Here is a 23334-nt window from a genome sequence, read left to right on the forward strand (position 1 = left end):
GCTTTCGATAAGGTCGCGCATAAGAGATTAGCGTGCAAAATTAAGGCACATGGGATTGGGGGCAAGGTATTGACTTGGATAGAGAACTGGTTGGCGGACAGAAAGCAAAGAGTTGGAATAAACGGGTCGTTTTCCGAGTGGCAGGCAGTGACTAGTGGGGTACCGCAAGGATCGGTCCTAGGACCCCAGCTGTTCACAATATATATTAATGATCTGGACGAGGGAATTGGATGTAATATCTCCAAATTTGCAGACGACACAAAGCTGGGTGGGAGGGTATGCTGTGAGGAGGGTGTCGTGAAACTCCAGTACGATTTGGACAGGTTGGGTGATTGGGCAGAAACATGGCAAATGCACTATAATGTGGATAAATGTGAGGTTATCCACTTTGGTGGCAAAAACAGGAAGGCAGATTATTATTTGAATGGCAATAGATTGGGAGAAGGGGAAGTGCAAAGAGACCTGGGTGTTCTTGTGCACCAGTCGCTGAAGGTAAGCATGCAGGTGCAGCAGGCGGTTATGAAGGTAAATGGTATGTTGGCCTTCGTAGCAAGAGGGTTCGAGTACAAGAACAAGGATGTCTTGCTGCAGTTGTACAGGGCCTTGGTGAGAGCACACCTTGAGTATTGTGTGCAGTTTTGGTCACCTTACCTGAGGAAAGACGTTCTTGCCATGGAAGGAGTGCAGTGAAGATTCACCAGGCTGATACCTGGGATGGCAGGAATGACGTATGAGGAGAGATTGTGTCGATTGGGCTTATGCTCACTGGAGTTTAGAAGATTGAGAGGGGATCTCATCGAAACCTATAAAATTCTGTCAGGCCTGGACAGACTAGATGCAGGAAGGATGTTTCTGGTGGCCGGGGAGTCCAGAACCAGGGGTCATAGTCTAAGGATAAGGGGTAAGCCATTTAGGACTGAAATGAGGAGGAATTTCTTCACCCAGAGAGTGGTGAACCTGTGGAATTCTCTGCCACAGAGGGCGGTGGAGGCCAGTTCATTAAGTAAATTCAAGAAAGAGTTGGATATATTTCTTAAAGCTAAAGGGATCAAGGGATATGGGGAGAAGGCAGGGACAGGGTACTGAGTTTGGATGATCAGCCATGATCTCATTGAATGGCGGAGCAAGCTCGAAGGGCCTACTCCTGCTCCTATCTTCTATGTTTATATGTTTCTATGTTTCCCCCCTCCGATCTCCTGAACTTTTCCTCTCCGATCTCCTGAACTTCTTCCTCTCCGATCTCCTGACCTGCTCACCGCTGATCTCCTGAGCTTCTCCCCTCAGATCTCCTGAACTCCTCCCCCTCCGATCTGCTGACCTTCTCCCCTCTGACCTCCTGAGCTTCTCTCCTTTCTGATATCCTGACCTTCTCCCTCTCCGATCTCCTGAGCTTCTCCTTCTCTGATCTCCTGATCTTCTCCCCCTCCGATATCCTGGCCTTCTTCCCTCCGATCTCCTGGCCTTCTCCCCCTCCGATCTCCTGACCTTCTCCCCCTCCGATCTCCTGAACTTCTCCCCCTCCGATCTCCTGCCCTTCTCCCCCACACACCCACCCCCGGATCTCCTGACCTTCTCCCTCTCCGATCTCCTGACCTTCTCCCTCTCCGATCTCCTGACCTTCCCCCCTCGGATCTCCTGACCTTCTCCACCCCGATCTCCTGACCTTCTCCCCCTCTGATCTCCTGACCTTCTCCCCCTCCGATCTCCTGACCTTCTCCCCTCTGATCTCCTGACCTTCTCCACCCCGATCTCCTGACCTGACCTTCCCCCCTCCGATCCCCTGACCTCCCCCCCTCCGATCCCCTGACCTTCTCCCCTCCGATCTCCTGAGCTTCTCCCCCTCCGATCTCCTGACCTTCTCCCCTCCAATTTCCTGGCCTTCTCCCCTCCAATTTCCTGACCTTCCCCCCTCCGATCTCCTGACCTTCTCCCCTCTGATCTCCTGACCTTCTCCACCCCGATCTCCTGACCTGACCTTCCCCCCTCCGATCCCCTGACCTCCCCCCCTCCGATCCCCTGACCTTCTCCCCTCCGATCTCCTGACCTTCTCCCCCTCCGGTCTCCTGACCTTCTCCCCCTCCGGTCTCCTGACCATCTCCCCCTCCGATCTCCTGACCTTCTCCCCCTCCGATCTCCTGACCTTCTCCCCCTCCGATCTCCTGACCTTCTCCCCCTCCGATCTCCTGACCTTCTCCCCCTCCGATCTCCTGACCTTCTCCCCCTCCGATCTCCAGACCTTCTCCCCCTCCGATCTCCTGACCTTCTCCCCCTCCGATCTCCTGACCTTCTCCCCCTCCGATCTCCTGACCTTCTCCCCCTCCGATCTCCTGACCTTCTCCCCCTCCGATCTCCTGACCTTCTCCCCCTCCGATCTCCTGACCGTCTCCCCCTCCGATCTCCTGACCTTCTCCCCCTCCGATCTCCTGACCTTCTCCCCCTCCGATCTCCTGACCTTCACCCCCTCCGATCTCCTGACCTTCTCCCCCTCCGATCTCCTAACCTTCTCCTCCTCCAATCTCCTGACCTTCTCCCCAACCCCCCCGATCTCCTGACCTTCTCCCCTCCGATCTCCTGACCTTCTCCCTCTCTGATCTCCTGACCTTCTCCCCTCCGATCTCCTGACCTTCTCCCTCTCCGATCTCCTGAGCTTTTCCTTCTCTGATCTCCTGACCTTCTCCCCTCTGATCTCCTGAGCTTCTCCCTCTCCGATCTCCTGACATTCTTCTCCCCCTCCGATCTCCTAACCTTCTCCGCTCCGATCTCCTGAACTTCTCCCTCTCCGATCTCGTGACCTTCTCCCCTTCTGATCTCCTGACCTTCTCCCCCTCCAATCTCCTGACCTTCTCCCCTCCGATTTCCTGGCCTTCTCCCCTCCGATTTCCTGGCCTTCTCCCCTCCGATTTCCTGACCTTCTCCCCTCCGATCTCCTGACCTTCTCCCCTCCGATTTCCTGACCTTCTCCCCTCCGATCTCCTGAGCTTCTTCCTCTCCGATCTCCTGACCTACTCCCCTCCGATCTCCTGAGCTTCTCCCCTCCGATCTCCTGACCTTCTCCCCCTCCGATCTCCTGACCTTCTCCCTCTCCGATCTCCTGAGCTTTTCCTTCTCTGATCTCCTGGCCTTCACCCCTCCGATCTCCTGACCTTCTCCCTCTTCGATCTCCTGAGCTTCACCCTCTCCGATCTCCTAACCTTCTCCCCTCCGATCTCCTGAACTTCTCCCTCTCCGATCTCCTGACCTTCTCCTCTCCGGCCTCCAGACCCTCTCCCCCTCTGATCTCCTGACCTTCTCCCCTCCGATCTCCTGACCTCCCCTCCGGTCTCCTGAGCGTCTTCCTCTCCGATCTCCTGACCTACTCCCCTCCGATCTCCTGAGCTTCTCACCTCCGATCTCCTGACCTTCTCCCCCTCCGATCTCCTGACCTTCTTCCCTCCGATCTCCTGAGCTTCTCTCTCTCCGATCTCCTGACCTTCTCCCCTCCGATCTCCTGACCTTTTCACCGATCTCCTGGCCTTTTCCCCACCCCCCCAATCTCCTGACCTTCTCCCCACCGATCTCCTGACCTTCTCCCCCTTTCGATCTCCTGACCTTCTCCCCTCTGATCTCCTGACCTTCTCCCCCCCCGATCTCCTGACCTTCTCCCCCTCCGATCTCCTGACCTTCTCCCCCTCCGATCTCCTGACCTTCTCCCCCTCCGGTCTCCTGACCTTCTCCCCCTCCGGTCTCCTGACCTTCTCCCCCTCCGGTCTCCTGACCTTCTCCCCCTCCGATCTCCTGACCTTCTCCCCCTCCGATCTCCTGACCTTCTCCCCCTCCGATCTCCTGACCTTCTCCCCCTCCGATCTCCTGACCTTCTCCCCCTCCGATCTCCTGACCTTCTCCCCCTCCGATCTCCTGACCGTCTCCCGTCCGATCTCCTGACCTTCTCCCCCTCCGATCTCCTGACCTTCACCCCCTCCGATCTCCTGACCTTCTCCCCCTCCGATCTCCTAACCTTCTCCCCCTCCGATCTCCTGACCTTCTCCCCAACCCCCCCGATCTCCTGACCTTCTCCCCTCCGATCTCCTGACCTTCACCCCTCTGATCTCCTGACCTTCTCCCCTTCCGATCTCCTGACCTTCACCCCTCCGATCTCCTGACCTTCACCCCTCCGATCTCCTGACCTTCTCCCTCTTCGATCTGCTGAGCTTCTCCCCTTCCGATCTCCTGACCTTCTCCCTCTCCGATCTCCTGACCTTCTGCCCTCTGATCTCCTGAGCTTCTCCCTCTCCGATCTCTTGACCTTCTCCCTCTCCGATCTCCTGACCTTCTGCCCTCTGATCTCCTGACCTTCTCTCCTCTGATCTCCTGGTCTTCTCCCCCACCCCCCGATCTCCTGACCTTCTCACTCTCCGATCTCCTGACCTTCTCCCTCTCCGATCTCCTGGCCTTCTCCCCTCAGATCTCCTGACCTTCTCCCTCTCCGATCTCCTGACCTTCTCCCCCACCCCCCCAATCTCCTGACCTTCTCCCCCCCCCCGATCTCCTGACCTTCTCCCCTCCGATCTCCCCCCCGATCTCCTGGCCTTCTTCCCCCCCCCCCGATTTCCTGACCTTCTCCCCCCCCCCGATCTCCTGAGCTTCTCCTCCACGATCTCCTGGCCTGCTCCCCACTCCGATCTCCTGGCCTGACCTTCTCCCCTCTCCGAACTCCCAAGACTTTCACTTGCACCCTTCTGCTCAAAACTGATAATGGCTCAACGAGGGAAACAAAGACCTTCTCACCTCTCTGATCTCCTGATCGTCTCCCCTCCCTATCTGCGACCTGAATGAATAGGGAAAGCACCAAGTTATCTCCTTATCTAATGAGATTTAAGGATTGCGAAATAAACAGACTGGGAAGAAGGGTGAATTAAAATAAAAGAAAGAAAAATAAGGAGGGAAAGAAAAATTGGATTAAGAGAGAGAGAAAAAAGAGACAGAAAGGAAAAGAAAAAAATGTAACATTTTTTAAATTCTCCCCCAAAAATTCAAAAGCTGAAGGATTGAGGCTCCACACTTGTAATAGTTATTTTTTGGTGCTTGAGTTGGTTAATTGGCAGTTATTAACATTTAACACATTGTTAAAAGGGTACTTATACTACTAATTACTAGCCCAAAATATCTGCGGCGGGTTTCATTCATATCTACCTGCGCACATACAGCAACTTCACACCATTCAATGCATATCAATGGTCTGGCAAACAGCGAGATGTCGTTTTTGTGATGCTTACGGCGAGTGGCTCAACCTCGGATAGCAAATTTTGGATATTTGCATTTAACAGTGTATCTATCTGCTCCTCGCCTGAAGTCGCTGTACCATTTACGCATAAATAACAGCGAGCACCATTAGCCGCACCGTTATTTTGACAGAAAAATCTGGCCCAATATTAGCATACAATGAAATAACAACAGAAAATGCTGGAAAAACTCAGCAGGCCAGGCAGCATCCGTGGAGAGAGAAACAGAGTTAACATTTCAGGTGGAAAAAAACAGGAAAGGAGATAGATTTTAAAGCAAGTAGGGGCCAGGAAAAGGGGGCGGGGATGAAAGAACAAAAGGGAAGGTCAGCGACAGGATAGAAAGCAGTTTTCCAGTTCTGACGAAAGGTCTTCGACCTGAAACGTTAACTTTGTTTCTCTCTCCATGGATGCTGCTTGGCCTGCTGAGTTTTTCCAGCGTTTTCTGTTGTTATTTCGGATTTCCATCATCCGCAGTATTTTGCTATTATATTAGCATACAATGAGGTCACTCAGCCCTTCTTGTCTGTGCTGAACTCAGACTCCTTTCAGGGCCAGATTTCCCACTTTCTGCCCAAATCAGTCCCATTTTCAGCACTGAAGAAAAAACACGGGATATGATATTTTAGTAGCCCTAACAACCATTACGCGTTAGGAGTGACAATCACCCAACCTTTAAAAGTGAACAAGTTCTGTATATTTAAATGTATGTGTGTCTGTTTCACTGTTGCTGATCATAAATATCATGTTTTGAATGTGCAGTCCTGTTTATACTGAATGAAACTACCTTTCAAATGAGCCTGGAGTGCACTTTTGCAATCAAGGACAAGAAGGCACTCCAGATTCATTCTCACGCAGGCGTTGAGGCGGCAAGGGAATTCTAGCAATGTCGAGACAGAGAGCATGATGCCCTCTGCTGGTTTGCGAGTGCTGGTTCCTTTTCCACACAGCACTTAAAGAATGGCCCAGAAATTCGGGTCGGGGGCTTCCCGCGGGTGTAAGCCCCCAACCTGCACTTACCTTGTGCGCCGGCTGTTGAGCTGTGGGCCCCCGTGGAATTCCGATCCTGGGCCTGCTCCAACTGCCGGCGCGCAGTGTTTGCGTATCCCAGGGGCGCAGTTAGTTCGATGAGTCCTCTGGGATCACGTGGGCCATGGGGAGCCAATCGGAGCAGGGAATGCTTCATTCATAAGTTTGACAGGAAGGGCTATCAAACTTATAAATACTATAAGCCCCAAAAATCACTAAATCTTCAAATAAATTTTTTAAAAACATCACATTTTTTAAATAAACGATAAATTACATGAAATAACTATTTTAAACAATAATTTAAATTTATGAATTTTTTTTTTTAAACAGGGCTAAAAATAAACTTACCTTTCTTTAAAGTATTTAAAAATAATAAACCTGTAGAAAAAATGTTTTAATTTTAATTAATTCACCACTTACCTTGTAAAAAGCAGGCCTTGCAACTGCTTTTTACATGTCTAACTTCTGGAGACTTACCCTCCCGGGAAAACCTGCAAAAAAAACGTAAGTTTGATGCACACGCGCAGCCTCTCCTGCGCACGCGTTCGACCTCTGAACCCCTTCGTTCAGGGGAACGGAAGTGCCGGTTTCCCGCACATGCGCAGTGCATGCAGGAAACCGGCACTTCCATTGGGCCTACGGGTATGTACCCCGTGCGTACTCACCCATGGAGACCCGAATTTTTGGGCCAATAAAATTGACAAACAAATTTATCTGCTGCGTTGACTTTTACCCAATCCTCAGGCCACATTTCCCCCAGTCCATTGCCGTTTCAGGTCTCCTCCATCCATACTACCTCTCCTGGGGGGGGGGAGGCCTCTGCACGTTTGTGGTGAGAAATAATCTTTCCGGTGATGCCATGTGAGTGTATGATTGAAGGCATACTCACAGTGCAGCAGGAGTATGGGAACAGGAGGAGGCCATTCAGCTCCTCGAGCCTGTTCCGTTATTCAATGAGATCATGGCTGATCTGTACCTCAAATTGATTTACCCGACTTTGATCCATACACCACAATACCCTTAGTTAATAAAAATCTGTCACTCTCAGTCTCGAAAATTTGGGAGGGAATTCCAGATTTCCACTGCCCTTTCTGTGAAAAAGTGCTGTCACACTAAGGCTACAAAGAGTTGTTCCCCCCCCCCACCTATTTTGTTCCCCTCCTCTCCCCCTAACAAAACAAAACCCAAGAGCTAGCAAAATTTATATCAAGAAGGAGTACATTTTAAAAATAGCTAGGTTTAAACAGAAAGGGATCCTGATTGATAATAGAGGTTTCCAAACTTTACTACATGGCAGAAGATCTACAAATATTGACCCGCTCCAGAGATTTCCCTGTCTAAAGTCTGTGATCTATCCAAAGGATAACGGGGCTGTCATTGCACAGAACAATTCTTGTGAAACAATACACATTGCAACATTTCGGTCCAGATAGTGCGGAAAACAGGGCAAAATCAAGCAATAAGGGTGACCACCGCCTCCCCGTCCCGAGTTCTATTTCTCTCCCTCCCCCGTCTCCTGCGTGTAGATGCCTGGAAAATTGTGCCAGAAAAGATTCAGAAGGATTGTTCTGCAGTTCTCTGCTACATGGAGATGCGACACTCAATTCAATTGACCATTTCTGTGATTTAGTGAAAGGTAACAGGAGCCAGAAGGGAGCAGCAGCTCACTGAGCACAGTTGGCAGAACCTGCTCTAGGACACATGTAGCATGCAGTCACTATGCAATGTACTGTCATTACTCTGCATCAAATTAGCTAATATGATAACCCCCATGGCGAAATGTTGCAGTTGATGAGTGAAAAAGGGAAGAGAAGAAAGCTCTATATCCTTCGTAGCTGGCAGGATTCAAACATGTACTTTATTATATACAGTAATCCCTCCCCAACCGCGGGGGATACGTCCCTGAAAACCCCTGCGGTTAGTAAAACCGCGGTTGGCAAATGCAGTATAAATGTTCAAATAACACAATAAAAAAAATAAAAGCAATAAAATCATGTTATTTACCTTAATCCTAAATTAAAAACCGCGTATACTTAAAATTCACTGCCGCAGTTGGCAAAAGTTGTCGCAGAGAGGAAACCGTGTATACTTGAAATCCGCGTATGGCAAAACCACGGTTGGGGCGGGAGTCCTGTACTGCAACACGGATATCTTTATCAATTGAACAATATTGTACAGTAAACTGGCAAATACACAGAATAATAATCTTGTTATCTCATCACTTTAAACTAAGGACTTCTGCATGAGTAATCCTTATCTGCAGCTATTTTCCATCCAATCACTGTCACTCTTATGCAACAAATAATAGACCAGCCACAAAGATCGAATGGTGGTCTTTACTGTATTTAATGGGGCACTGTCATCAGTTGAGTGCAATACTTCTGACCGAGTGATTATTTGCAAGGTCTTCTGCGCCCTTCTCTACATGTGCACTGTATGGGTGTGTGGTGTGTATTCACAAAACTAACTACAGTTCCACTTTCTGTAGGCTGCCTGACAAGACTGGATAAAATCACACATTGTAGGGTTGTCTACAGCAGGCAAGATCAAATTACACATTCCGGACAAACTGTTGGGTGTGTCTTGTCCTCCGAGGGAACCAATCAGAAATCTGGTGCAATGCACTGGTGTTGCAAATAAATGCAGCTTACTTCTGATGCAGTGATACAACTGAAGCAATGACGGTTCTTTGCCTTTAAGGTTTGCTAAAATATATTTATAAATGTGGAAATCATATTGCTAAAGTTCATCTTGCAACACCTTTTGGGTCTGCTGGAGTATCATTCTGTACAATAATAATGAATTAAAAAATGTAGGAGCATTTCTCAAGGCGAAGTTCAGACATTCTTGAATCATGAGATCTACCACACACACACTCACACACAAATACACAGTCACAATTCAGCATTACTGAAGACTCAACATTACTAAATTAATCCTTGAGGACCTAGATCATATAGTTTGCCAACAAAATGGACTGCTGGTTCAGACAATGGAGGGGAAAGATCCGGAATTGCTTAAGAAAGAATGGCTTGCTGTAATGGTGGAATGTAGCTTCTCTTTGTATGGATAAACTAAGATGGGCCTTTCCTATCTATCAATCTTGGGAACAGCATTGTTCCCAGTAAAATTCAAATCTTGCTAACACACTACTTCAACAATAGCCTAACATCAGGCAAATGCTAAAGTATCTCCTCCTTCTTAGGCAGTCCCTCGGAACTGAAGATGACTTGCTTCCACGTTAAAAATGAGCTCGCAGGTGACTGATTAGTCTAATGCGGGACCTACAGTCTCTGTCACAGGTGGGGCAGACGGTGGTTGAAGGGGCAGGTGGGTGGGGTGCTTGGGTTGACGTGCGCTCCTTGCGCTGGTGCGCTTGGCTTCCGCTTGCTCCCGGCGAAGAGACTCAAGGTGTTCGGCGCCTTCCCGGATGCTTCTCCTCCACTTTGTGTGGTCTTGGGCCAGGGACTCCCAGGTGTCGGTGGGGATGTTGCACTTTTTCAAGGAGGCTTTGATGGTGTCCTTGAAGCGTTTCCTCTGCCCACACCTGGGGCTCTCTTGCCGTGCCGGAGCTCCGAGTAGAGCGCTAAAGTATAATAAAGGATGTGATAACAGGACACTTAGAAAATATCAACGGGATTAGACAAAGTCAACATGGATTTATGAACTGGTAGAATAGATAAGGGAGAACCAGTGGATGTGGTGTATTTGGATTTTCAGAAGGCCTTTGATAAAGTCCCACATAAGAGGTTAGTGTGCAAAATTAAAGCACATGGGATTGAGTGTAATATACTGGCATGGATTGAAAATTGGTTAACAGACAGGAAACAAAGAGTAGGAATAAATGGGTCTTTTTCAGGGTGGCAGCCGGTGAATAGTGGGGTACCGCAGGGATCAATGCTTGGGCCCCAGCTATTCACAATATATATTAATGATTTGGATGAGGGAACCAAATGTAATATTTCCAAGTTTGCTGACGACATGAAACTAGGTGGGATTGTGAGTTGTGAGGAGGATGCAAAGAGGCTTCAAGGCGATTTAGACAAGTTGAGTGAGTGGGCAAATACATGGCAGATGCAGTATAATGTGGATAAATATGAAGTTATCCACTTCGGTAGGAAAAACAGAAAAGCAGAGTATTATTTAAATGGTGCTAGATTGGGAAATACAAATGTACAAAGGGACCTGGGTGTCCTTGTACGCCAGTCACTGAAAGCAAACATGCAGGTGCAGCAATCAGTTAGGAAGGCAAATGGTATGTTGGCCTTCATTGCAAGAGGATTTGAGTACAGGAGCAAGGATGTCTTACTACAGTTATACAGGGCCTTGGTGAGACCACACCTTGAGTACTGTGTGGAGTTTTGGTCTCCTTATCTAAGAAAGGATATACTTGCCATAGAGGGAGTTCACCAGACTGATTCCTGGGATGGCAGGACTGTCGCATGAGGAGAGATTTGGTCGACTAGGCCTGTATTCACGAGAATTTAGAAGAATGAGAGTGGATCTTATGGAAATGTATAAAATTCTGACAGGGCTAGACAGACTGGATGCAGGGAGGATGTTTCCCCTGGCTGGGGGGCCTAGAACGAGGTGTCAGTCTCAGGATACGGGGTAGGGCATTTAGGACTGAGATGAGGAGAAATGTCTTTACTCAGAGGGTGGTGAGCCTGTGGAATTCTCTACCACAGAAGGCTGTGGAGGGCAAGTCACTGAATATATTTAAGAAGGAGATAGATACATTTCTAGATACAAAAGGCATCAAGGGGTATGGGGAGAGAGCAGGAATATGGTATTGAGATAGAGGATCAGCCATGACCATATTGGATGGTGGAGCAGGCTCGAGGGGCCGAATGGCGGAGCAGGCTCGAGGGGCCGAATGGCCTACTCCTGCTCCTATTTCTCTATGTTTCTACAACAAGAAAATATGTCTGGGAAAGGTAAGAAAATTAATAAAAGAAAAATGCTATAATCCTGATGCTGAGCTCAGGGACACAGGTCCAAGTGCATGATCCCTCTAGAATCGGAAAGATATGTTCCAGTGCACCCAGTGCTGAGCTTCCAGTGCACCTAGTGATGTTTGCAGCATTCTTGAGGCCACACCAAGTGTTGCCAACTCTGGCAAAACATATTCCTGGAGGTTTGATCATGTGACCCCCAGGTACGTGACACTCAATTGCTGCAGTTATTGCACCCACCTTATATAGGTTGGGTCCAATGTTCCCTCTAATTTTGTGTTGGGGTGTGCGGTCCCTTTAACGGGCTATGCGGCCCATTCAAATGTTCACACAAGCGCAGTTTCTTGCATTGAAAAGCCGATGAGCGGCCTGTGCGGGACCCTCAGACCGCCGCACGTCCACATAGCTTAGCGGGAATGTTGGTTGGGTCCCCTGTAGTTGGCAGCCTTTGCTTGCAGTTTCTTTCTTCTTAAACATGTACTTAAGTTGGTTTCTTGCTGATTTTAGGAACACTGGAGAACTTTTTGACATATTTGTGAAAGTCAGCGCAAGCTCACCCATCCAATTCCCTCCCGGAGTTAAAATCAAAGCTATAGTAATTCCCCCACCACACTGAGCCAACTGTCATACCCTGCACTAAGGGATACGGGAGTGACCTAAAATCAGAAGGCAAGGATTATAAAATGAGAATGGTACAGTACAATGATGAATTAAGCAACCCTGCCAATGTTATGATTGTGTTGTTGCCGTCTTTGAATGAATGCTTTCTACAGTATATGGTCAATATAAAGGGAAGACATGAATCTCAGTGCATCACATTCAATCAATTAAACCAATGGCAGTAATTTTACCAGTTGAAAGCTTTCCATTTTAAAAAGGTACTTTTCTCATTGCATGACTAAATACTCAACATAACAATGCGATTTGCACCAAAATGCGCAAGAAATTGTCATTGTTCCTGTTCACATTCATCAGGTTAAATGTTTCAAAGGGCCTTCTTCATTTCCAACAACATGGGCAGTTCCCCAGTTATTTTTCACCACGTTTAGCACATATTTCAGCCGACATAGCACCACAATCGGCAATCTTAATTAAATAAAATTGTGACAGGAGGAAAGCAATGAATAAAATACACCAGACCGCAGATTTAAAGAGGATGGCCCACCTGGGAAAGTTTGTTTCAAGATGCTCTGCAAGGTTTGAAAACAAAAGTTTACGACTAATGTGATGCTGTCATTGATCATGTCCACACCAACACATTTATATATTATGGCACAAACCTTCTCTGTCGAACAACAGAATAGTTGGACAGGCATTATCAGATGAAGGTCTTTCTGTTGCTCGAGCAACACAAGCTGTCTGAGAATTATTGAGGAAGGTGACACCGCCCCTTTAAACTTTATCAGGCCTGAAATTATTATTACTCAATGTGTTAAGCATACTACAAAACTCTGAGAGCCGATTGTATAGTTAATCAGTCAACCAGGAGTGCACAGAATTCACTGCTGGTGGCCTCATAAATATTGAAGAAGTCAAGTGGCAAGATTAAAGAAAACCATCACACATACTGCACTGGTAACCTCATCGCAGACGTCAACCACAGAACCAAGGCCACCGCGATGACTGATGTGAACTGCAGCTCTACCTCCTTTGAAAGGCTGGAAGATTTAAAGCCAAAGATAGAGATATCGGTGTGTCTTAATATTACTGAATGATGTATGTTGATGTTTACGTCTCTCTGCTGCATAGTACACAGGCTACTGCTTCTTCAGATTTAACTCTTGCCCGCTCCAGACTGCTTCTTCGTCACAAAAGCAGCAATTCAGAAGAGGATACACATCAGGAATGCACATTGTGGGAAACTAAACCAATGAATGGTACAGCCCCACACAACTCCTGAGCACAGTGGGCTTGAGTCAGATGCCCTGACACACCTAGCCTACCTTTCATTTATACAGTGCCTTTCACATCCTCATGACATCCCAAAACATTGTACATCCAAACAATCACTTTGAAGTGTAATCACTGTTACTTTGTAGGCAAATGCAGCAGCCAAGTTGCATACAGTAAGGTCGCACAAACAGCAATTAAATGAATAACTAGTTAACATTTTTTGGTGGTGTTGTTTGAGGGATAAATGTTAGCCAGGACACCAGGAGAGCTCCCCTGCTTTCCATGGTGCCATGGGATCTTTAATCTGGGAGGGTAGATGGGGCCTTGGTTTCACAGCGAACCCAAAATACAGGACAATGTAGTACTTCCTGAGTCATGCACTAGAGTGTGGTAAGCATGCAGGTGCAGCAGGTGGTTAAGAAGGCAAATGGTATGTTGGCCTTCGCAGCGAGAGGATTCGAGTACAGGAACAAGGATGTCTTGCTGCAGTTGTACAGGACCTTGGTGAGACCACATCTTGAGTATTGTGTGCAGTTTTGGTCGCCTTATCTGAGGAAGGATGTTCTTGCCATGGAGGGAGTGCAGCGAAGATTCACCAGGCTGATACCTGGGATGGCAGGAATGACGTATGAGGAGAGATTGGGTCGATTGGGCTTATACTCGTTGGAGTTTAGAAGAATGAGGGGATCTCATTGAAACTTATAAAATTCTGACAGGACTGGACAGACTAGATGCAGGAAGGATGTTCCCGATGGTCAGGGAGTCCAGAACCAGGGGTCATAGTCTAAGGATAAGGGGTAAACCATTTAGGACAGAAATGAGGAGGACTTTCTTCACCCAGAGAGTGGTGAACCTGTGGAATTCTCTACCACAGAAGGCAGTAGAGGCCAATTCATTAAATATATTCAAGAAGGAGTTGGATATATCTCTTAATCAAGGGATCAAGGGATATGGGGAGAAAGCAGGGACAGGGTACTGAATTTGGATGATCAGCCATGATCTCATTGAATGGTGGAGCAGGCTCGAGGGCTGAATGGCCTACTCCTGCTCCTATCTTCTATGTTTCTATGTATCTTTAGATTACACAGCGGAATTGGTTTGTTTTGGGCCTCGATGTTAACGCAGAGACCGGATCGGAGAGGGGGAAGGATAGCAGGTGACAAACGTGCTACATTGTGGGATGCGTGGGAATGTCTGATTTTAACGGGGAAGCCTCATTATCATTTTACTGCCAGGTTTTGCATCTCCACTCTGTGTAAGTGGGCGTGACGCGGACCCACACGGCACGATCTCACCGTGACTATTTAAAGGACCAGCTCACAGATGCAATGGACAAGGAGGTTTGGAGTTTGTTACGTTGGTTTAGAGGCACAAAAAAAAGTGTAACAGAAGGAAGGAGAGCAAAGGTGCCCAGGCTTAATGAGGTTGTATTGTTGAGTGCAGTAAGGGCCAGGAAGGAGGGACTCTTACCCAAAAATAGGAAGAAGAAACCTGCAGCCTCAACAGAGAGGACATGGATGCAGTGCAGGAAGCGTTTTAATGACTTAACCAGTTCCAGAAAGGTGAGCAAAGCCTCAGATACACTTACATCCTGTAGTGCACCCTCCCTCACTCTTGTCAATTCATATCTCCATTTACATCACTCCTCACACCCATTTAACTTTCAGCAGCACCCATCATTCTGTTTCAATGCACACCCTCACCTTCCTTCTACCATCAACCACTGCCAGTCGCCTCAATCCTCATGTAATCTGATAACACCACAGTCAGCTCCCCCGATTCACAGCACACGTCCTCAAATGGCACTATCAACATGTTCCTCAAGTGTATGGTAGTACCACTCGAGATGCATGTGCCTGATTGTCACCCTAACCGAATGCACTGCATCCATCAGATGCACACCTGCCTTAGAGCCACTCATAGGTCATGCCACCTTTTCAAGAGAAAAAGCACAGAATGCCAGGGAGAGGGCGAGGACCGGATGCGGACCCCCACATATCATGGAACTTAACCCAGCAAAACAAGAGACGTTGGAGATAAACGGCCTCTCTGCCTCCGTCAGTATCTGAGATGCCGAGATTGACAGTGCGTTGCAGCAGGGTGACAGGATTAATCTCTCAGACCCACATCTCCTACAAGACTAAGTTATCTTGAGTTGACTTCAGCACTTAATGAAATATGATCACCTTCAACATTTGTACAATACCAGGACTAAATTATATCGGTCTCTTCTCTCCTCCAGGGCCACCACGCGAAGAACACGAGCTCATTCCTGTTGAGGGCGCACCGTCACAGGACACATGCGTGTCAGGCACCAACGCAGATACTAGCGCTTCGCTGGGTCCCCTTAGAGAGGTAGGTGGGATCTCACCTGATGATTCGCACGGCACAAGTCAGCATGAGCACAGAGCGGTGGTGGGAGAACTGCGGAGAGTCCGTGTCGAAGGACGCAATCTTCTCCAAGCTCTGCTCAGCTGGACAGAGATGCGGAACCCGGGGGGCCATTAATTAAAAGGAGAATGATAGAGGGTCACAGCAACTGTGCGAGCTACTGACTGTCCTGCCAGGCACAGCCTCAACAATGGCATAGAGAATGGAGGAGTCCAGCTCAAACATTTGTGGAGTGATGTCGCAGGCCCTTGCGAAGATACAATGCTATGCCCCCCGCAACTTGTACCTGAGATGCTGCCTCCTCTCCCGCTGCCCCAGTCTGCCGCCACACAAGTGCAGGTGGAGCAGTCTTTGGCGGGGCCCTCACAGGCTCCAACACCCAAAGGTCGTCAGCCGCGGGCACCTCAGAAATCACAGCAAGGATCAGAGCAGCCTCCCACTACTGCTGCTGAAGTCGCAGGGGTAGCATGATGTAGAATGGTAGAGAGAGAAAGTGAAAAGTGTTATAGTTCACCAAGGGTATGCACATGGCTGTTCTTAAAAAATTGTTAACATATTTAATTTATTAAGTCACGTTAAATTAATTAAGTTTCACTACTTTCCTGTACTTGAGTGGCAAGTGCCATTTCTGCTTTTCAATTGTTTGGAGCAGAATGAGAAGACAGGGAATTGACTGAGACCAATTGGTGGATGTGGAAGGAGTGGATGGTTGGTTACAGAACTGCTTGTGGAAGGAAAGGGCGGGGGAAGGGGGGCGGCAGATGTTAGACTTACTCTGGTCCAGTGTGAGTGACTAACTGAATCTTCAAGCTATTGGGGTATCCTTGGTATCTCAAGCAGCAATGTGACTGGCTGGCCTTGCGTTGGATGCCCTGTCTTCCTGTTCATAGAAAACATAGAAAAATAGGAGCAGGAGTAGGCCATTCGGCCCTTTGAGCCTGCTCCGCCATTCAATATGATCATGGCTGATCCTCTACCTCAATACCATATTCTTACTCTCTCTCCATACCCCTTGATGCCTTTTGTGTCTAGAAATCTATCTATCTCCTTCTTAAATATATTCAGTGACTTGGCCTCCACAACCTTCTGTGGTAGAGAATTCCACAGGTTCACCACCCTCTGAGTGAAGAAATTTCTCCTCATCTCAGTCCTAAATGTCCTACCCCGTATCCTGAGACTGTGACCCCTTGTTCTAGACCCCCCAGCCAGGGGAAACATCTTCCCTGCATGCAGTCTGTCTAGCCCTGTCAGAATTTTATATGTTTCCATGAGATCCCCTCTCATTCTTCTAAACTCTCGTGAATACAGGCTTAGTCGACCCAATCTCTCCTCATATGACAGTCCTGCCATCCCAGGAATCAGTCTGGTGAACCTTCACTGCATACCCTCTATGGCAAGTATATCCTTTCTTAGGTAAGGAGACCAAAACTGCACACAGTACTCAAGGTGTGGTCTTACCAAGGCCCTGTACAACAGTAGTAAGACATCCTTGCTCCTGAACTCAAATCCTCTTGCAATGAAGACCAACATACCATTTGCTTTCTTAACTGCTTGCTGCACCTGCATGTTTGCTTTCAGTGACTGGTGTACAAGGACACCCAGGTCCCTTTGTACATCAACATTTCCCAATCTATCACTATTTAAATAATACTCTACCTTTCTGTTTTTCCTACCGAAGTGGATAACTTCACGTTTATCCATGTTATACTGCATCTGCCATCTCACTCAACTTGTCTAAATCGCCTTGAAGCCTCTTTGCATCCTCCTCACAACTCACAATCCCACCTAGTTTTGTGTCGTCAGCAAACTTGGAAATATTACATTTGGTTCCAAATCATTGATATATATTGTGAATAGCTGGGGCCCAAGCACTGATCCCTGCGGTACCCCACTAGTCACCACCTGCCACCCCAAAAAAGATCCACTTATTCCTACTCTTTGTTTCCTGTCTGTTAACCAATTTTCAATCCATGCCAGTATATTACCCCCAATCCCATGTGCTTTAATTTTGCAAACTAACCTTTTATGTGGGACTTTATCAAAGGCCTTCTGAAAATCCAAATACACCACATCCACTGGTTCTCCCTTATCTATTCTACCAGTTACATCCTCAAAAAACTCCAGTAGGTTTGTCAAACATGATTGCCCTTTCATAAATCCATGTTGACTTTGTCTAATCCCGTTGATATTTTCTAAGTGTCCTGTTATCACATCCTTTATAATAAACTCTAGCATTTTCACTACTACTGATGTTAGGCTACCTGGTCTGTAGTTCCCTGTTTTCTCTCTCCCTCCTTTTTTAAATAGTGGGGTGACATTTGCCACCCTCCAATCTGCAGGAACTGTTTCATAATCTATAGAATTTTGGAAGTTGACAACCAATGCATGCACTATTTTCATGGCTACCTCTTTTAGTACTCTGGGATGCAGATTATCAGGCCCGGGGATTTATCAGCTTTCAGTCCCATTAATTTCTCCAGCACTATTTTTTTACTAATACTAATTTCCTTTAATTCCTCCTTCTCACTAGACCCTTGGTTCCCTAGCATTTCTGGGAAGTTATTTGTGTCCTCTTCCGTGAAGACAGAACCAAAGTATTTGTTTAATTGCCCTGCCATTTCCTTATTCCCCATTATAATTTCTCCTGTCTCAGCCTGTAAGGGACCTATATTTGTCTTCACTAATCTTTTACTTTTTACATACTTGTAGAAGCTTTTACAGTCCACTTTTATGTTCCTTGCAAGTTTACTCTAATACTCTATATTTCCCCTCTTAATCAATCTCTTGGTCCTTTTTTGCTGAATTCTAAACTGCTCCCAATCCTCAGGTTTGGTACTTTTTCTGGCAACGTTATATGACTCTTCTTTGGATCTAATGCTATCCTTAATTTATTTTGTTACCTTTTGTGTTTTTGCGCAAGAAAGGAATGTATAACTGTTGCAATTCATGCATTCGTTCCTTAAATGTTAGCCATTGCCTATCCACCGTCATGCCTTTTAATGAAGCTCCCCAATCTATCATAGCCAACTCACTCCTCATACCTTCATAGTTTCCTTTGTTTAGATTTAGGACCTAGTTTCGGATTGGATGACTTCACTTTCCATCTTAATGAAGAATTCTAAATCCTAAAGGACCCCGCACAACAAGATTATTAATTAACCCCTTCTCATTGCACCATACCCAATCTAGGATAGCCTGTTCCCTAGTTGGCTCCTCAACATACTGGTCTAAAAAGCCATCTCGTACACGCTCCAGGAATTCATCCTCCACAGTATTATTGCTAATTTGGTTTGGCCAGTCTATATGTAGATTAAAGTCACCCATGATTACTGTAGTACCCTTGTTACATGCATCTCTAATTTCCTGTTTGATGCTGTCCCCTACATTACCACTACTGTTTGGAGGACTACAGACAACTCCCACCAATGTTTTCTGCCCCTTGGTGCTTCTTAGCTCCAGCCAGACTGATTCTACATCTTGATTTTCTGAGCCAATATCCTTTCTCAGTATTGCTCTGATTTCATCCTTTACTAACAATGCCACCCCACCTCCTTTTCCTTTTTGCCTGTCCTTCCTAAATATCGAATATCCTTGGATATTCAGCTTCTAGCCTTGGTCACCCTGCAGCCATGTCTCCGTAATCGCAATTATATCATATCCGTTTACATCCATTTGCGGTGTTAATTTGTCTACCTTATTATGAACGCTTCGTGCATTCAGATACAGTGCATTTAGATTTGTGTTTTTAACATTTTTAGACATCTTAACATTTGCCCTATTTGTCTTATTACCATTTTTTCTTACCCAGACCCTATGTGTTAGTTCACTCCTTTATTTGTCCCTTCCTGACACAATCTGGTTATCCTTACCCCAATCACTTTCCTGCACTGCTTCCTTATCTTTTCTCTTTAGCATTCTAGATTTCTCTCCACCAGGACACCCCCCCTTATTTAGTTAAAATCCCTATCTACCGCTCTAGTTATTCGATTCACTGGAACGGTGGTCCCAGCATGGTTCAGGTGTTTCTCCTCCTTGTCCTCCTCCTCTCCATTGAAATCCACATCAGATGAAGAGTGCTGAGCGGCTTGTTCCTCCTGCACCTCTAGTCCTCTCTGCTGCGCTATGTTGTGCGGAACACAGCACACCCCAATTATCCTCAAGACTCTTGCTGTTGAATACTGATGGGCGCCTCCAGACCTGTCCCGGCACCTGAAGCGCAGCTTCTGCATGCTGATGGCTTACTCAATGACACATCTGGTTTTCATATGGCTTGAGTCAATGCTCCTGGTGTCTTTGGTGGGGTTCCTCAGAGGTGTCATCAGCCAGGTTTGAAGGGTGTATCTTGTTGTCTAGCAGTCACTCTTTAAGGCTGGTTCCAGGTCTGAGCACGGTGGCATAGTGGTTAGCACTGTTGCCTCACAGCGCCAGGGACCCGGGTTCGAATCCGGCCTCGGGCAACTGTCTGTGTGGAGTTTGCACATTCTCCCCGTGTTTGCGTGGGTTTCCTCCGGGTGCTCCGGTTTCCTCCCACAGTCCAAAGATGTGCGGGTTAGGTTGATTGGCTATCATAAAAAATTGACCCTTAGTGTTAGGGGGATTAAATACGTGGGGTTACAGGGATAGGGTGGGATATGTGTTGGTGTAGGGGTTATGGGGATCGGGTGGGATATGTGTCGGTGCAGGCTCGATGGGCCGAAATGGCCTCTATCTGCACTGTGGCGTTTCTGTGATTCTGTGAGATGCTGGACTGCCGCAGTATGAAAGCATTATGCCAGCTCCCAGGAAATCTGGCGCAGACCTGCATGAACCTTTTCTTGTGGTTGCACACCAGCTGCAGATTGATGGAATGAAATCCCTTGCGGTTGCTGAATACCCCTGGTTGGTCAGGGGGTGCTCAGATTGCCACATGTGTGCAGTAGAATGCACCCTGCACCTGTGGGAAGCCAGCAAGAGATGCAAATCACAGTGTCAGCTCATTCTGGCTACTGTCATCACAGGGGAAGTTTATATACCCCCCAGCCAAGGCAAACAATCCATCCATACCTGCCTTATGCATTTATGTGCAGCCAATGGGGAGACCCTCATCTCCGATGGTGCCCTGGAAGGAATCGGAGGCAAAGAAATTGAGGGCAGTGGTAACTTTCGCAGTCATTGGTAATGCGTGGCCACCAGGTCCAGTAGGCAGTAGGTCTTCAAGGAGGCTGCAGATGTCTGCAACAAGCTCATATGACAATCTCAGTCTGCAGAAGCACTGCTCCTCCAACAGGTGAAGGAAGCTGAGCCTCTGTCTACGGACCCTGTTAGGTGAGTAGGGCCTTCTGCGACCTCGATCCCTTTGTTACTTCCTTCTCTGCTGACAACCTGCAGCTCCCTCTGCAGCAGGCCCTTGCTGCTGATGATGCTGATTGTCTTCCTCAACCGAAGTCCAATCAAAAGTTGCACCACCCATGCTGATGTCCTCTGTGAGAACACACTGTACAGGTAACTCTCTCACAAGCACTGCCACCAAACCATTTCCTAGATGGACCTGAGAAAGCAGCTGTGAGCGCTGACCCTTTATTCAGATCGGGCCACCTGATAAAGTGCCGCTCAACCTCACCTCGGTTTCGTTGCCAAGTTTCCCGAACCCCGGGAAACCCGTGCAGCAGCCGTTAATTCTAAATAGGGTTCCCAATCGCATTACAGGAGTCTGATTTAAATATGTTAATACAAAGACGCACCTCTCCATGGCGGGATAATCAGACGTACCAATATCCACCGCTGCAAAAACGGCAATGGAGGCACAAGTGGCGGGTTAGGGTTGAGTTTCTCATAGTTGACGGTTTAACCCACTCCCATAAGCCTCTCCGGCCTGTCGGGAGGGTGTGGTTAATAACGAGGCCATTGTTTCTGAAAAGTACCCAGACCTGGAATTGAATCATTCTGAAGTGACGGTAAATTCTCAATGTGTTGACTTTCACAAGACCAAGAGAAGTGTTGCCCATGGGGCAGTGCTACAAAAGCACTAATTAAAATAAGTATTGGCCCAGAAATTCCGATCGCAGGCCTCCCGCGGGCGGAGGGCTGCGATCTGCAAAAATCTGCGCCTGGACCGGAGGGCTCCCAGGAGGCGCAGAGTTCCGTTGCTGGGCCTCTCCAAACTGCCGGTGTGCAGGGCCCACGTATCCCAGAGGCACAGGCGGTTCGCAGCGTCCCTGGGATCACGTGGGCCATGGGGAGCCAATCAGAGAAGGGAATCTCCATTCATACATTTGACAGGAAGACCTGTCAAATATATGAATAGAGATCACCCCCAAAACATAGTAAAACTTTATATAATTTTTTTTTTAAATCACATTTTTAAATGAAAAAAATTAAAGTTTTTAACAGGGCTAAAAATAAACTTACCTTTCTTTAAAGTATTTTTAAATGATAAATCAGTGGAAAAATTTAAAAAAAAACTTTTTTCCACTCTTATCCTGGTAAAAGCAGGCCGTACGCCTGCTTTTACCAGGCGCAAAAATTGTAAGTGTTTTCTACAGGCGGAGGGTCTCCAAAAAACGGAACTCGCCACCCGCAGAGGCCCTGCTCCCGGGCAGGCGGAGGATCTGTCAAGAGCTTTCTTGACAGATCGGAAATGCCGGTTTCCAGCGCATGTGCAATACATGCCTAAAACCGGATTTTCCATTGGCCCTACGGGTGAGTACACAGCACGTACACACCCATAGGAATCGGAATTTCTGCCTCATTATTCCCAACACACAATTCCTATCCCTGCTAGGAAGAGTCAAGTGAAGTGGACAGAGCGATCTGGTGCTATTCTAAAACAGTGAACAGCACTGATTTACCACTAACCTCTTTCCTGGAACACAGGAAATAATATCTACCTCAATATATCAATTTATAATAAGACAAACTTGTGCTGAGGTACTTTTGATTGATCTCGGCTAACCATGTGACTTAATATTATTATGCTTAATCCCTTCAGCAGTTTAGCTGAGAACTGGCGATATTTAGCTTGTTCGCAAAGTTGAAGCCCTTGGGTTTAAAGGGACAGTGGCAGCATCAAAATTGGCTAAGAGACAGAAAGCAGAAAGTGAATGGTTGTTTTTCAGACTGGAGTGAGGTATTCCCCAGGGGTCGGTATGAGGACCACTGCTCTTTTTGATATATATTAATGACCTGGACTTGGGTGTACAGGGCATAATTTCAAAGTTTGCAGATGATACAAAACTTGGAAACATAGTGAACAATGAGGAGGATAGTAACAGAGTTCAGGAGGACATAGACAGACTGGTGAAATGGGCAGATACATTTTAACGCAGTGAAGTGATACATTTTGTTAGGAAGAATGAGGAGAGGCAATATGAACTAATTTTTTTTATTCGTTCTGGGATGTGGGCATCGCTGGCAAGACCATCCCTAGTTGCCCTTGAGAAGGTGGTGGTGTGACTTGCTAGACCATGTCAGAGGACAGTTAAGAGTCAACCACATTGCTGTGGGTCTGGGGTCACATATAGGTCAGACCAGGCAAGGACAGCAGATTTCCTTCCCTAAGGGAACCAGATGTATTTTTACAACAATCCGGTAGTTTCATAGCTAGCTTTATATTCCAGATTTAATTAACTGAATTTAAATTCCCCAGTTGCCATGGTGGGATTTGAACTCACTTCTCCGGATCATTAGTCCCGGCCTCTGGGTTACTAGCCCAGTAACATAACTGCTAGGCTACCATACCCCTAAATGGTACAATTTTAAAGTGGGTGCAGGAACAGAGAGACCTCGGGACGGATGTATACAAACCTATGAAGGTGGCAGGATAAATTGAG

General features: G+C 47.2%; 1 protein-coding gene across 5 annotated transcripts in view; it reads right to left on the reverse strand.

Annotated features, from left to right (window-relative positions):
- Positions 1-23334, reverse strand: part of LOC147115101 (oxidation resistance protein 1-like) — a 1180356-nt gene that overhangs the window by 639609 nt on the left and 517413 nt on the right. The window lies entirely within an intron of this gene.

This window comes from Somniosus microcephalus, chromosome 7 (assembly GCF_052327205.1).
Source record: "Somniosus microcephalus isolate GS21.2 chromosome 7, FLI_Smic_1.0, whole genome shotgun sequence".
In the NCBI taxonomy this organism is placed as follows: domain Eukaryota; kingdom Metazoa; phylum Chordata; class Chondrichthyes; order Squaliformes; family Somniosidae; genus Somniosus; species Somniosus microcephalus.